At 43.3% G+C, this 13883-nt stretch overlaps 1 pseudogene; it reads left to right on the forward strand.

Moving 5' to 3' along the window:
- The first annotated feature begins 277 nt into the window (after positions 1 to 277).
- LOC129463332 (uncharacterized) lies at positions 278 to 388 on the forward strand (annotated as a pseudogene).
- The last annotated feature ends 13495 nt before the right edge of the window (positions 389 to 13883 follow it).

Genomic DNA, 13883 nt, shown 5'->3' on the forward strand with positions numbered 1-13883 from the left:
GTGGGTGGGGCCAAGGGAAATGGTCAAAAGGTACAACATTTCAGTTCCTTACAGGAGGACCAAGTTCTGACTTTTTCCCATCAAAGTGACTTTAGTTAATAATGTATTATACCTTAGTTGTTAAAAGAATGGATTTTTAAATGTTCTTACCAAAAGTAAGCATGCGAGGCAATGGATGTGTTAGCCTGACTTGCTCATTCTGCAATGTATACGTGTATCAAGGTATCACATCATATCCCATAAATATATCCAATTATGTCATTTAAAAATAAAATTCAGCGCTTGTATGTTTTAACATGTGGACACTTATAGACAGGTTCAAAAAGTCCTCTTGCAACCCAGAACTCATTGTTCAGTATGAGTCTTGATACATGTAAGAAGGGATTTGGGAGGCCGAGCTGGGTGGATCGTGAGGTCAGGAGTTTGAGACCAGCCTGACCAATATGGTGAAACCCCATCTTTACTAAAAATACAAAAATTAGCTGGGCGTGGTGGCATGCACCTGTAATCCCAGCTACTCAGGAGGCTGAGGCAGGAGAATCGCTTGAACCTGGGAGGTGGAGGTTGTTGTGAGCTGAGATCATGCCACTGTACTCCAGCCTGGGTGATAGAGTGAGACTCCATCTCAAAAAAGGATATTATACCTATACCAGAGACAGTTAAACTGATGGGAGTATTGATAAGCATAAAGGTTGGTTCCAGGCTGGGGACATTAGCCCATGCTGGAATCCCCGCACTTTGGAGGCTGAGTTGGGAGGATTGCTTGAAGCCAGGAGTTAAAGACCAGCCTGGGCAAGGATAGCAACACCCCATCTCCACAGAAATTTAAAAATTGGCTGGGTTTGGGGGCATTCACCTATAGCTGTAGCTACTCGGGAAGGAGAAGGCTGAGGCAGAAGGATTGAGTCCAGGAGTTGGAGGCTGCGGTGAGCTTTGACGGCATCGTTGTACTCCACCCTGTGCAGCAGAGTAAGATCATGTCTTTCAATTTAAAGTTGGTTCTAGGGTTGTAGAATAGATTAAAAGCTATGGGATATGGGGGGGGAATCTCAGTTATATTAATTTTCTATTCCAATTTCATGTTGACTTTGCTATATCAAGATTGCCTTTTGTTTTAAAGGCTTCTCTGTTGAGAACATGTCTGGAGTTAAAGGTATTGGTATATTCCACAGATCTTTACTACTGACCATGATAGCTTAGGAATGAATATGACTCGAACTCATTCACATTTTGAGAGGTTTTCAAATTGAGAACCGGGTAGAGCCACCTACTCTAAAAATGACCCTAGAGTAAAGTGGTTGAAGAAATTAGATCCCAAAAATTCTTGGTGAATTTTGGAGTCTTCATCAGTATATCCATATTAAAAGGGGATGAAAGAAGCCAAAATAAATGAACTGTGGGCTAACAGGACAACTGAATTAAGCGTCAGTCCTATTAAAAAGGGCTAACTTGCCAGAGCTTGGTAGCTCTTCTTGGTAGCTAGACCCAAAAGAACATTAACAATTGCTGCAATTTGGCTCTTAGGAAGCCACATCCCTAGGAGAAGGGGGAGAAAACCACATCAAGGGATCACCCCATGGGACAAAAGAATCTGAACAGCAGCCCTTGAGCCCTAGATCTTTGCTTTCTTAGTCCACCCCAATGAGAAGGAACCAGAAAAACAATTCTGGTAATATGACAAAGCAAGGTTCTTTAACATCCCCAAAAGCTCACACTAGCTCACCAGCAATAGATCCAAATCAAGAAGAAATCTCTGAATTGCCAGAAAAAGAATTCAGAAGGTCAATTATTGAGCTACTCAAGGTGGCACCAGAGAAAGGTGAAGTCCAAATTAAAATTTGAAAAATACAGGACTAAAAGGACTAACTTCAAGATAAATGTTTCAAAGATAAAATTGACTTCAGCTCTTTAGAGGAACTAAGGTGACCTTCATAGACGGTAGAAGAGGAATCACGACATCCAATTCCTTTAAATAAAATTTTGAGTATAGTCTTTGGAATCCTTCAGACTGGGTTCAAACCCTGGATTTTTTAGCTAACAACTTGGGGAGACTGTATTAGTCTGTTCTCATGCTGCTGATAAAGACATACCTGACAGTGAAAGCTTTAATGGACTCAGTTCTACATGGCTGGGGAGGCCTCACAATCATGGCAGATGGTGAAAGGCACATCTTACCTGGAGGCAGGCAAGAGGGAACTTGGGCAGGGAAACTACCCTTTATAAAACTATCAGCTTTTATGAGATGTATTCATCACAGGAACAGAACAGGGAAAGATCTACCCCCATGATTCAACCACCTCCTACCAGGTCCCCCCCAACCCCGATGACACGTGGGAATTGTGGGAGCTATGATTCCAGATGAGATTTGGGTGGGGGCACAGCCAAACCACATCAGCATTGCTTTCCCTTCTTGAGCTTTGGCTTTCTCATATATAAAATGAGGATGGAATAGTAAGAGTTGGGCTTCCCAGGCCCACTCTGATCAAATTAAATCAAATCCTTGTGGGTGAAATTCAGGCAGGGGTATTTTATAAAAGCATTTCACGTGATTGTGAACCTAATTGTGCAACCCTAATTGTGCCAGGGTCAGAAAAGGGATTCAGATACCTGCCTTGTGAACAGGCTTTCCAGGTGCTTCTGGTGCAGGCAACCCACGCATCACATTTAGAGGGGAGGAAAAAATGGCTTCAGCTCTTTCATCTTTGATGTACTAAGAATCTGCTGGGGAAGGTATTGAGTGAGCTGTATTGATTAGAAAGGGAATCTTCATTTAACCAGCAGAAAAAGGGTTAGTTTTCAGAAATAGAATTAAGTGAAAATGTATAGGTCAGCAGAACATTGTCTAGACTAACATAAGGATGGAAGGGAATGGTAAGATGTGCTGCTTGGGACCTCTCTGATGAGGATGCCAAGAGCACGGTGTCTGATTGTAGATCTGAGGTCCCATGGAAGTTTCAACTGCTTATGATTCATTCCTGTTTTCTCTAGTGGTGTCCACCCCCCATGAAAATTATAAGACAAGCTTTATAAGACAGGATGTTGGTTCTGAGAAAAGATTACGAAATCTGTGGCTTCCATCTTGTGGGCACTCTTTGGCTCTTTTTACTTGCTGTAGGAAGCTGGCATTACTTCATAAAGCAAGCTTGCATGTTGTGAGCTGACCTACAGATAGGCCTTCATGGCTGGGAACTGAGGAATGAAGGACCCCAGCTACAGTCAGGAAAAAACTCAGGCCGCCAGTTCAGTCTGCAAGGACTTGAATCCTGCTAATAGCTTTGCAAGTAAGCTGGGAAATGGATCCTTCCCCAGCCACCACTTTACATGACAGTGGCCCCCGCCAACACTGATTGCAGCCTCTTGCAAAACCCTGAGCAACCTGGGCCTCTGGCCCACAGAAACTATAAATGTTTTTTTCTCTCTTTTTTTTTTTTTGCGACAGGGTCTCTGTCACTGAGGCTGGAATGCAATGAGTGATGTTGGCTCACTGTAGCGTCAACCTTGACCTCCTGTACTCATGTGTTCCTCCTGCCTCAGCCTTCTGAGTAGTAGCTGGGACTACAGGAGTGTACCATGGTGTTCATCTAATTTTTTAAATTTTTTGTAGAGACAGGGTCTCCTGATGTTACTCAGCCTGGTCTTGAACTCCTAGTCTCAAATTATCGTCTTGCCTTGGCCTTCAAAATCTTACAGGCATGAGCCACTGTTCCCAGCCATGTTAGTTATTTTAAGCTGTTAAATTTGGAGGTAACATGTTATGCTACCGTAAACAACTTGTGCAAAGACTTGCATTTATTGTGAGTTTAGTGATCTGGCAGCTCACTAGGAAAGTCCTGGGAAAGCTATACAGTGACAGTTCCGTCTGTCTTGGGGGACACTTCCAAGGCTTTGCTTTTCAGACCAAGCTTCTAATCTGGCTCCCCCAACTTCTAGTAGCTGTGCAGCATTCTCTAACTTACGAGACCTGGTTTTCCTATCCAGAAAATAGATGGCCTTGTCTACCTTGAAAGTTGGGAATTGGAGATGAAGTGGTTCTTATCACAAAGACAGTAGTGCTTTTTACTTTGACATAAACAAGCAGACTTACAAGGCATGGTCGGCAGGATTTCTGCACCCTAGTGAACAAGCTCTGCATCATCTCCTCTTGAGTATGGGGGAGTCTGTGACTAGGATGTGATAGCACTCCCTTGGTAGCAGTAATAGGTGACTTATCAGTTGACAGTTGATCTGAAGGGAGATAATCCTGGGTGAGCCTGAACTAGTTAGAAGAAACTTTAAAAGAATGTGAAAAAATTCAAAAAGCACCCATCTGCTCACCTGGAAGAAGGTGCAAATATCCACATAGTAAACTTTCTATGGGGCTGCCTGGAAAGGAACGGCTAGTGGCTTTTACGGCCTAAGAGAAGTCACCAGCTAACAACTAGCAAGGAAATGGGGACCTTCATCTTACCTCCATGAGGAACCAAACTTTGCTGACAACCTTGATGAGTTCGGAAGATGATCTGAATCCTCAGATGAGAATCACAGCCGTAGTCAGCATTTCAGTTGTAGCTGGGGAGATCCTGAGCACAGGGCCCATCTCTAAACCACACCTAGTCTTCTGACCCCTGGAAATTGTGAGATCCCAGATGTGTGTTTTAAGTGTTACTAAGCATGGCTACTTTATTTTACAGCCATAGATATTAATACTCAAGGTTAGGATGGTCACCTAATGGTATGTCAGGCACATTTGTAATGTTTCATTCTGTGTCTGTTACCGGAAAGGGGTCCAGATCCAGACCCCAAAGGAGGGTTCTTGGATCTTGCACAAGAAAGAATTCAGGGCGAGTCAATAGGGTAAAGTGAAAGCAAATTTATTATTAAGGAAGTAAGGGAATAAAGAATGGCTACAGCATAGAACAGCAGCATGGGCTGCTCAACTGCGTATACTTAGTTATTTCTTGTTTATATGCGAAACAAGTATATTATTCCTGAGTTTTCCTGGAAAGGAGCAGGCAATTGCCAGAACCCAGGGTTTCTCTCCTTCTTAGACTACATAGGGTAACTACTGGGACATTGCCATGGCATTTGTAAACTGTCATGGTGCTGGTGGGAGTGTCTTTTAGCATGCTAATGTATTATAATTAGCATATAATGAGCAGTGAGGGGGTACCAGAGGTCACTGTCATCACTATTTGGGTTTTGGTGGGTTTTGGCTGGCTTCCTGTTTCATCAACAGTGTCTTTATGACCTATATCCTTTGATCCCAAACCTGCGGACCTCCCATCTCATCCTGTGGTAAGTGTGCCTAACCTCTTAGGAATCCAGCCCAGCAAGTCTCCACCCTATTTGACCCCACCCCTATTCAAGATGCAGTCGCTGTTTCAAAGCCTCTGACATATTTCAAATGCCTCTGACTATACTTACCCTATTTTGGTAACCCTAGTGCTCAGCACTCTGGGGAAAGTTGTAGCATTGTTGATGAGCAAACAAATGAGTAAAAGAAAGGACAAAGGGGTTCCTACCCCTTGGGTGTTGAGGCTGAAGAAAGAATAGTGCTGCTAAAATGGCTGCTCCTAAATCACACTCCTTGATACACCCTATGAGTTCACAGTCTGTCTCCTTTGGGACTTAGGATTTGCCGACTTGGCTAACACAGTCCCTAAAAGAGAAGCTTCTAATATGTGCTGGGTTATTTCCCAAGAACCTGAGCTTCAGTGACAACCAGAAGTAAAGTAAATGAATGGCTGGCTTTTTAAGAGGATAGCTGCCGATGAAGAGGAGCCAATGTTTGCGCTTCTGAGAAGTATGGGGGCAGAAGCAGAACTTTTACTCAGACTGATCACAGTGATAAATCAGATGCCAGCATCACCCATGGGATCAGCCTGAATGATCGTGGTCTCACTCCTGAAGCTTATGCTAAAGTGAGACTAGAAATAAGGTAGCCGAGGGATGAGTGTGGTGGCCCACACCTGTAATCCTGGCACTTTGGGAGGCCGAGGTGGGTGGATCACTCGAGATCAGGAGTTTGAGACCAGCCTGGTCAACATGGTGAAACCCCATCTCTACTAAAAATACAAAAATTAGCCAACATGCTGAAATATGGTGAAATCCAGTCTCTACTAAAAATACAAAAAAATTAGCCGGGTGTGGTGGCAGGCACCTGTAGTCCCAGCTACTAAGGAGGCCGAGGCAGGAGAATAACTTGAACCCAGGAGGCAGAGGTTGGAGTGAGCCGAGATCATGCCATTGCATTCCAGCCTGGTCAACAGTGAGACTCCGCCTCGAAAACGGTGGCCAAGAGGGTTCTTCAATGATCTGTAGCTGCATTATCCAATGTGGGCACCTCAAGCTGAGCTAGATATGGCTTTTTAAAAGAAATTTTATTTTTAGAGTTGTCTTGCTCTGTCGTCAAGGCTGGAGTGCAGTGGTGCTATCAGCTCAAGGAAGTCTGGAACTCCTGGGCTCAAGCGATCCTCCCACCTCAGTCCTTTCACATAGCTAGGATCATCAGCACTATCATGCCTGGCTGATTGTTTTCTGTAGCAACGGGGATCTCACGATGTTGCCCAGGCTCATCTCATATCCCTGCCTTGGCCTCCCAAAGTGTTGAGATTATAGGCATGAGCTACTGTGCCTGGCCAGATGTGGCTTTTGAGCACTGGAGATACAGCTGGTTCAGACTGAAATGTGCTGTGTGAAATTTATGCCAAGTACCAAGACTTAGTATGAAGATGTAAAATATCTCCTTATTTCTCTAATCATAACATGTTGAAATGATACTGTTTGTAATATTGTGAGTTAAGTAAAAGACTAGTTGAACCTATTTTTACTTCTATGGCATGTCTGCTAGACAGCTTAAATTTATATATGCATCTTGCCTTGTATCTCTGGTAGGCAGTGCCACTTTATAGCATGAGGAAATCCATACCAGAGAAGGCAAGGCCAAGAAAACTGAAAAAAGCAAAATCAAACTTGGGCTAAAAAATTAAAATGTGACAAGTCCATATGATTACTAGAGAAGTAAATCATATTAAACTTGGGCTAAATTAAAATGTGACAAGTCTATATGATTACTAGAGAAGTAAATCATGACTACTTTTACACATTCAAATCTGTAATATTAATCAGAATGGGAAGAGTTGTCCAGTCTTTTCTCCCTAACCCTTCCCTTCTATTTCCCTCCCATTACCTCCTTCCCTCTCCTCCTTTAGTTTCCTCTACATTTTTTTTTTTTTAAGACAGGGTCTTGCACTGTCATCCAGGCTCGAGTGCATTGGTGTGATCTTGGCTCACTGCAACCTCTGCCTCCCGGGCTCAAGTGATCCTCCCACCTCAGCCTCCCAAGTAGCTGGGACTACAGGCATATGCTACCATGCCTGGGTAATTTTTTTGGTATTTTTTGTAGAGGGTTCTCCCGATGTTGCCTAGGCTAGTCTCAAACTCTCCTGGGCTCAAGTGATCCATGGGCCTCGGCCTCCCAGAGTGTTGACATTACAGGTGGGAGCCACCATGCCTGGGCTATACTTTGTGCTTTGTAGACAGGATGGCTTTGAGTGACCATACTGTTAAAAAAAAAAAAAAAAAAAAAAAAAAAAATGACATCTTCGGACCTTCTCATTCTTAGCCGATGAGATTAAAATATCTCTATCTAATAAACCTACCTCCAGACACAGGATCTATCAGTGCAACACCTTGTTGAGTTCCTGGCTGGTTGGCAGTCAGGGAGTGGGCACTCTAGGAGAATGGGAGAGCTGTTATCCTGTCTTAGGCAGTCACTACTTGGTTTAGATGCCTGCTACTAGGAAGGAATGTGGACACTGTGCTCCCAAACTTCCAGCTTCTCAAGGGACACATTCTATGAAATCTCCCCGTTTTCAAACACTGGAAGTTAACAAATAGCTCTTAAATACCTGTCCATACCCAACAATAGAATCTTAGGGGGCATTTTGTCTCCAAAGCCACCAGGAGGTGGGTTCCATCCTATACCTTGGACTCAGTCACAGCATCCTTGTGACTGATGTGGAGAGACCAAGAACATTTATTTCCTTCCTAGCACTGGTAGCCAGGAATTTAGAGATTGGGGCAGGGATATTGAAGAAAATGGCCACGGCCTATTGGGGAGTCTCAGGGATATGAAACATTACTTCTTATCCCAACATTGCAGTTGCTAGTAGCCTTGGCTGATCAATTCTCCTCCCCTCTCCAGGCTCCAAACAGACCCCTATGGACATACGGATAGTGTTCTGTTGGAAGATAAACCAAGTTGGTAGGAGACTCAGTGGTCAGTATTTAGTGAGTTTTAAAAATACTAAGTCCAGTTTGCTTTGGAATATTGCTTGTCTTCTGTAGCATAAAAGATCTCTGTGATCTTATCTAACCCTAGAATCAATGTTTATGAGACAAAGGGTGGGTCTTGGTACCTATAGCAGTTTCTTATTGGAGTTGAGTGCTCTGTTTCATTTCAAATCTATATCAAAGTGACAGAAATTTCTGGCTGAAAAATATCTTGAGGTAAATAAGGAGAGGGGTGAAGTTTTATTGCAAATCTTCCATCTCACTTTTTTCTGACAATCGGCTTTCAAAGTAATTATATTTCCTTCTATTTTACTAAGGAGGATGTGGGGGTTTAATGTGGTTGGACATCTTGGCTGAGAACCAAGTGGTGGAGCTGAGATATACACATGGGGCAGAGTGGCTCTGATGCCTTGTTTCTCTGCATTTATGGATGAGCATTGCAGATATGCAAAAGCACACGCAGGTTCTTAGGTGGCTGCCAGTGGAGTAGGCACAGATACCAAATCACTATGAAAATGTTCAAGAATAGCTCTCAATAGGTGACCAGCCTCCCGGGTTTTGCAAATTGAACCTCACTTAACACTCTCCTGTGGTCATAAAACCCAGTGTGTCTTTGTAATATGGGTCTTTTTTTTCCCCCCCAAATGGGAGGGTGCGTAAGTTTTTCAGACCCAAACCCTTAGTGTTGCACCATCTTACTGAATCCTCATCAAAAATCTGAAAAATCAAAAACCCCAGAGAGGCTAAATTGCCAAAGTCACACAGTTGGGAAGAAGACGGAAGCTAGTAGAGGTGGGATCTAAAGTGAGGTTGATCTACAGTCTTTTTTTTTTTTTTTTTTTAACAAAAAGACAAAGGCTGGGAACAATGGTGGCTCATATCTATAATCCTAGCACTTTGGGAGACCAAGGCGGGAGGATCATTTGAGCTCAGGATTTCAAGACCAGCCTGGGCATTCTAGTGAGATGTATCTAAAAATAAAACTGAAAAGAGGAAAAAGACGTCTAACCACTAAATTTTGCTGTGTTTTTACTCTTTCTGCTGCATGCCTTAATCTTTGGCTTAATGGAGACAACAAAGATCTAGTGTCTTTCCATCAGCTTAGAAGAGTCAGTTATTTTGGAGTGATAGAAAAATTTTAGGAAGACGAGCTGATTTTTCCGCCGTGCATGGCGTAGTGATTTTGAATTTGTGGGTTTGTTATAACTAACACTGAAAGTTTTGCGGGTTTTTCCTTTTCTCATAAACTGTGTACCCCCCCACCCCCCATCTTGACACACTCTTTGGGGTGAGAGGAGAACAGATCTTTGAAAAGAAAAGGGAAACAGTAGAAAGAACAATACATCCTCTAGTTATGCAATTTAGGAAAATAAAGGAAAAAAGCAGCAGCAAGCCAGTTATGCTGACAGCCCCGTCCAGCTGAGCCTCAGTTCGGCTGCTGCTGAAATCCTACTTACAGTAATGAATTTCAATGCCACTCGCCAGCCTAGGAGTGTTTGGGGGAGATAAAAGTCGAGCTGTGTGCTGTGCCTCTGACCTGGTTTTCAGTTGTAGATAACTTCCTGGTGTGGTTGCAGAAAGTTTGACTTGCCAGATGTGAGCATGAGGGCTTCGTTTTCTGGCCTGTAGTTTTATTGCTGTCTGCTTTAAGGCGATTTTTGGAGGGGGTTGTGGAGGGTTTAGCTTGCTTTATAAGGTTTGCTGGAGTCTGCATGCTGATGAACTGCCAATTTGCATTCTGCGCCTTCGCAGCCATCACCTGCCCACAGCAGCACCATTACCCTATTTCCTGGGTCTCTGCTCTTCTATTTTCTACCTGCAGCCATTATGTTTTTTTCTTTAGACCCTGGGGAATTCTCTTGCTCTTGCTGACTTTTTCTTCATTCAAGCAACACGCCATCTGTCTATTTCAGTCAGCGAGCTTGGATGTCAAAGTCACAGGCACCTGGTCGATTTCCATGAGGAATCATCATGGGAGGGGTGGTGTGCACCCTCAAAGGAAGACCCAGGGGCCCTCTTGATACCCCACCATCTAAACAAGTGCTTACTAGGCAGCTGGTAAAACCTGACCTCTGAGTGCTGTGTGCAGTAAAGAGAAGAATGCTTTGGCTTTGGCTCCTAGCTCCAAGGCTTTTATACGCTTTGTTACATGGAGCAAATTGCTTCCCTAGGCTGCTGCAAGGACTAAGTGCCAGGATATATGCTAAGTGTTGAGCAACAACTTTGGAGTCAGTGACTGTGACTCGGCTCCACCACTTAATAGCCATATGCCCTGGGCATGTCCCTAGCCTTGCTTAAGCTTCTGGTTCCTTATGGGAAGACTGGGGCAATAATAGGATTTATCTTACCAGGGTGTAAGGATTAAGATAATGGTAATAAGTCCCATTTGCTGATCTCTTACTCTATCAGTACCTACATGTTCTGTAAGAATTGGCATATATATTTATGGTCTGATTATATATATATTGTAGTTATGCTAATGCACAGAGACATTAAAAAGCAGTTGGTCTCTGCATACAGATTTATATGTATACAATTGCATAGAGTTCTATGTATAAACATAGTGTAGAATATCATATGTGTACATGTACGTATACTATATATACTATATATCTTTTAACAGTGTGGTTCTGTTGCTCAGGCTGGAGTGCAGTGGTGCAATTACGGCTCAGTGCAACTTTGCACTCCCAGGCTCAAAAGATGCTCCCACCTCAGCCTTCCTAGTAGCTGGCACCACAGGTGTACACCACCACACATAGCTTATTTTAATCTTTTGTAGAGACAGGGTCTTCCCGATGTTACCCACACTGGTCTTGAACTCCTGGGCTCAAGTGATCCTCCAGCCTCTGCCTGCCCCCCAAAGTGCTGGGATTATAGGCGTGAGCCACCATGCCTGGCCAAAATGTGTATGTTATTTGATCTTTAAAATATTTGAATGCATAAAATATATGGATACATGTACATTGTATAGATATATACATGATTTATTAGAGAAAATGCTTTGTTAGGTTAAGCGTTTTGTGTGTTTTAATACATCTCATTGTAAGAACCCTTTAAGTTAATGGTGCAATTATCCCCAATTTATGGGTGAGGTAACTGAAAGAGGTTAGGAGAGGTTCACAAATGACGCTATTGATTTTAAAGAATCCTCTGTATTTTCACCATAATGCCACCTTGCTACTGAGAGAACATTACCCCTTTGAGATAGTTGGCAAATTCCCTTCAGGCCAGGTATCTGTGATCTGATCAGCCTTCACTATATAGGCTACAGAGGCTTCACTTGGCCACCCCCTGCCACCCCCGAGTCTTCCAGGAGGGCAACCAGTGCACAGCATGCAAGAATAGGCCCTTGCCAGGAGACCCTTCAAAAGGGCCAAGGCTCAACTCCAAATCTCCCTCCCTTCAAACTGCAGACAGCAGCATGAGATGCCCTGGCTTTACCCATGAGTTGAAGGACTCTGTTGTGTGCTCTGAGATGAACTGGTTCTTGGTCCAATATCGAGCAATCAGGTTCAGTCCTGAGCAATTGCACAATAAACATTTTAGACCCTTCAGAAAAGGACTGCAGCTTGTGAGTTTACATACAGATCTAATGTATTTGTGTATACACATACGTGTATTATGCAGAATGAAGAAAAAACACAAGAACTCCATCCCCCACCAAAAAAAGCGTTTGTAAGTTTTCCGACAAAAAATGGTTTTATGAGAATATTCAGCCTGAGGTATTCATTTGTTTAACAAAAACCATTCTCATGACACCCTGTGATTGAGGATATGCTTTGGTGTATAGGTACGCGTAGGTATGTGCTTGTGGATGTATGCACAGAGATCCCATGTACACATGCATGTGAGTGCACACACGTTTGTCAGCTCTCCCAGTGGTGTGTCCTATCTGCAGGAAGAACCGAGCATGAACACAATCGCAAAGTTCACTGCAAGATGGTGCCTCCCAGATGATGGCTTTTAACCTCAGGAGTGCTGAAAGCAAAGGGGTCTAGGAATCTGATTTTTCAAGCTCACCAGGTTCTAAGAAAGTCTGTAGCACATAGGTTGGATGGACACTGTCTCAGCAGTAAAATGCTTTTGCTTGTGTGTGCACATGTGTGTATGCACGAAAGTGTGCCCACAAAAATTACATTTCCTTCCACAACGGCTACTTCCCAGGAAGTAGAAACAGGCTTCAGAAGACATAGGTAATAAAAGTTGTCAGGATGTTGACTGGGAACTTAAAGATAGTGGTCCAAGCTAACTGCACTGTATCTGTAATATTTCAGTTTAACATGGAGAAGATTTTACTGTTCAATATATTGCTTTGAGAGATACATAGCTGGCCAGGCACGGTGGCTTGTGCCTGTCATCCCAGCACTTTGGGAGGCTAAGATGGATGGATTACCTGAGGCCAGGAGTTTGAGAACCAGCCTGGCCAACATGGTGAAACCCCATCTCTACTAAGAATACAAAAACTAGCTGGATGTGATAGCATGTGCCTGTAATCCCAGCTACTAGGGAGGCTGAGGCAGGAGAATCACTTGAACTCGGGAGGCAGAGGTAGCAGTGAGCTGAGATCATGCCACTGCACTCGTCCAGCCTTGGTGACAGAGCGAGACTTCATCTCAAAAAAAAAAAAAAAAAAAAAAAAAAAGCCAGTGGGATGAAGCAATGGCTACGCCTCAGTCATTGTCCACAGAAAATGCCAGCCAGCCTCTATTTCTGCATGAAGCATATGCATGGCATATGGGCTTCCTTTGGGCTTACTTTCTCACCTCTGCCCACACTCCAGGGGGAGGACAGGAGTGGGATGGCAAGAATCTGCATCCACTGGCCAGGTCTCTTAAACTTGTTTGCTTCTGCCATCAGTTTTCTCTGCATTTCACATAAAATTTAGATGCTTCTCTATTTTTGGATAAGAGCCTGCTTTTGGAGATTCTAATGTAAACTGTATCTGTCATCACCTCTTATATCCTCCTATTTAGTGGAGAAAGGCTCAGGTATAACCCAGTATTTTAGGAAACCCTTATCCTCCCTCCCACCACCTGTGAGGATAAAGCTAGCGACTAGTTTTAATTAACATATCTATACATATTGTGTAAGGAGAGCACAAGAATCCCAAATTTAACATCGCCACTACCACCATCACCATCGATAATAAAGTGGGCACAGATTTCAGGGTCAGACAGTTCTTCATGTTGTGCCCTCTTTCAACACTTGCTAGATACAACTTTGGGCAAATCATATGACCTATCAGATCCTTCCTGTCTTCATAAAATAAGGGTAACACTATCTTTAAGGATCAATTGACATAGGCCAATACAAGTTGATTTATAACCGGCATGGTCTTCATATATAAGGAGTTTACAGAGAAGGGATGATTAAATACACTGAACTAAGATATATGCTGTTAAGACAACCGGCAGTGTGAAAAAGTGATTGGAGAACAAAGCGTCTGCAGGTGAAACACAGGGTTAAACTGCTCATGTATAAAGTTCTCATTGGTCAGGTGAGAACATGCCTCCCCAGTTAAGGGTGCACATTCTGGAATCCTAGGGTGATCACCTGCTTGCTGTGTGACCTTGAAGAAATGAATCTTTGTGTCTCAGTTGCTTCACCTG

This window comes from Symphalangus syndactylus, chromosome 14 (genome assembly GCF_028878055.3).
Source record: "Symphalangus syndactylus isolate Jambi chromosome 14, NHGRI_mSymSyn1-v2.1_pri, whole genome shotgun sequence".
NCBI lineage: Eukaryota > Metazoa > Chordata > Mammalia > Primates > Hylobatidae > Symphalangus > Symphalangus syndactylus.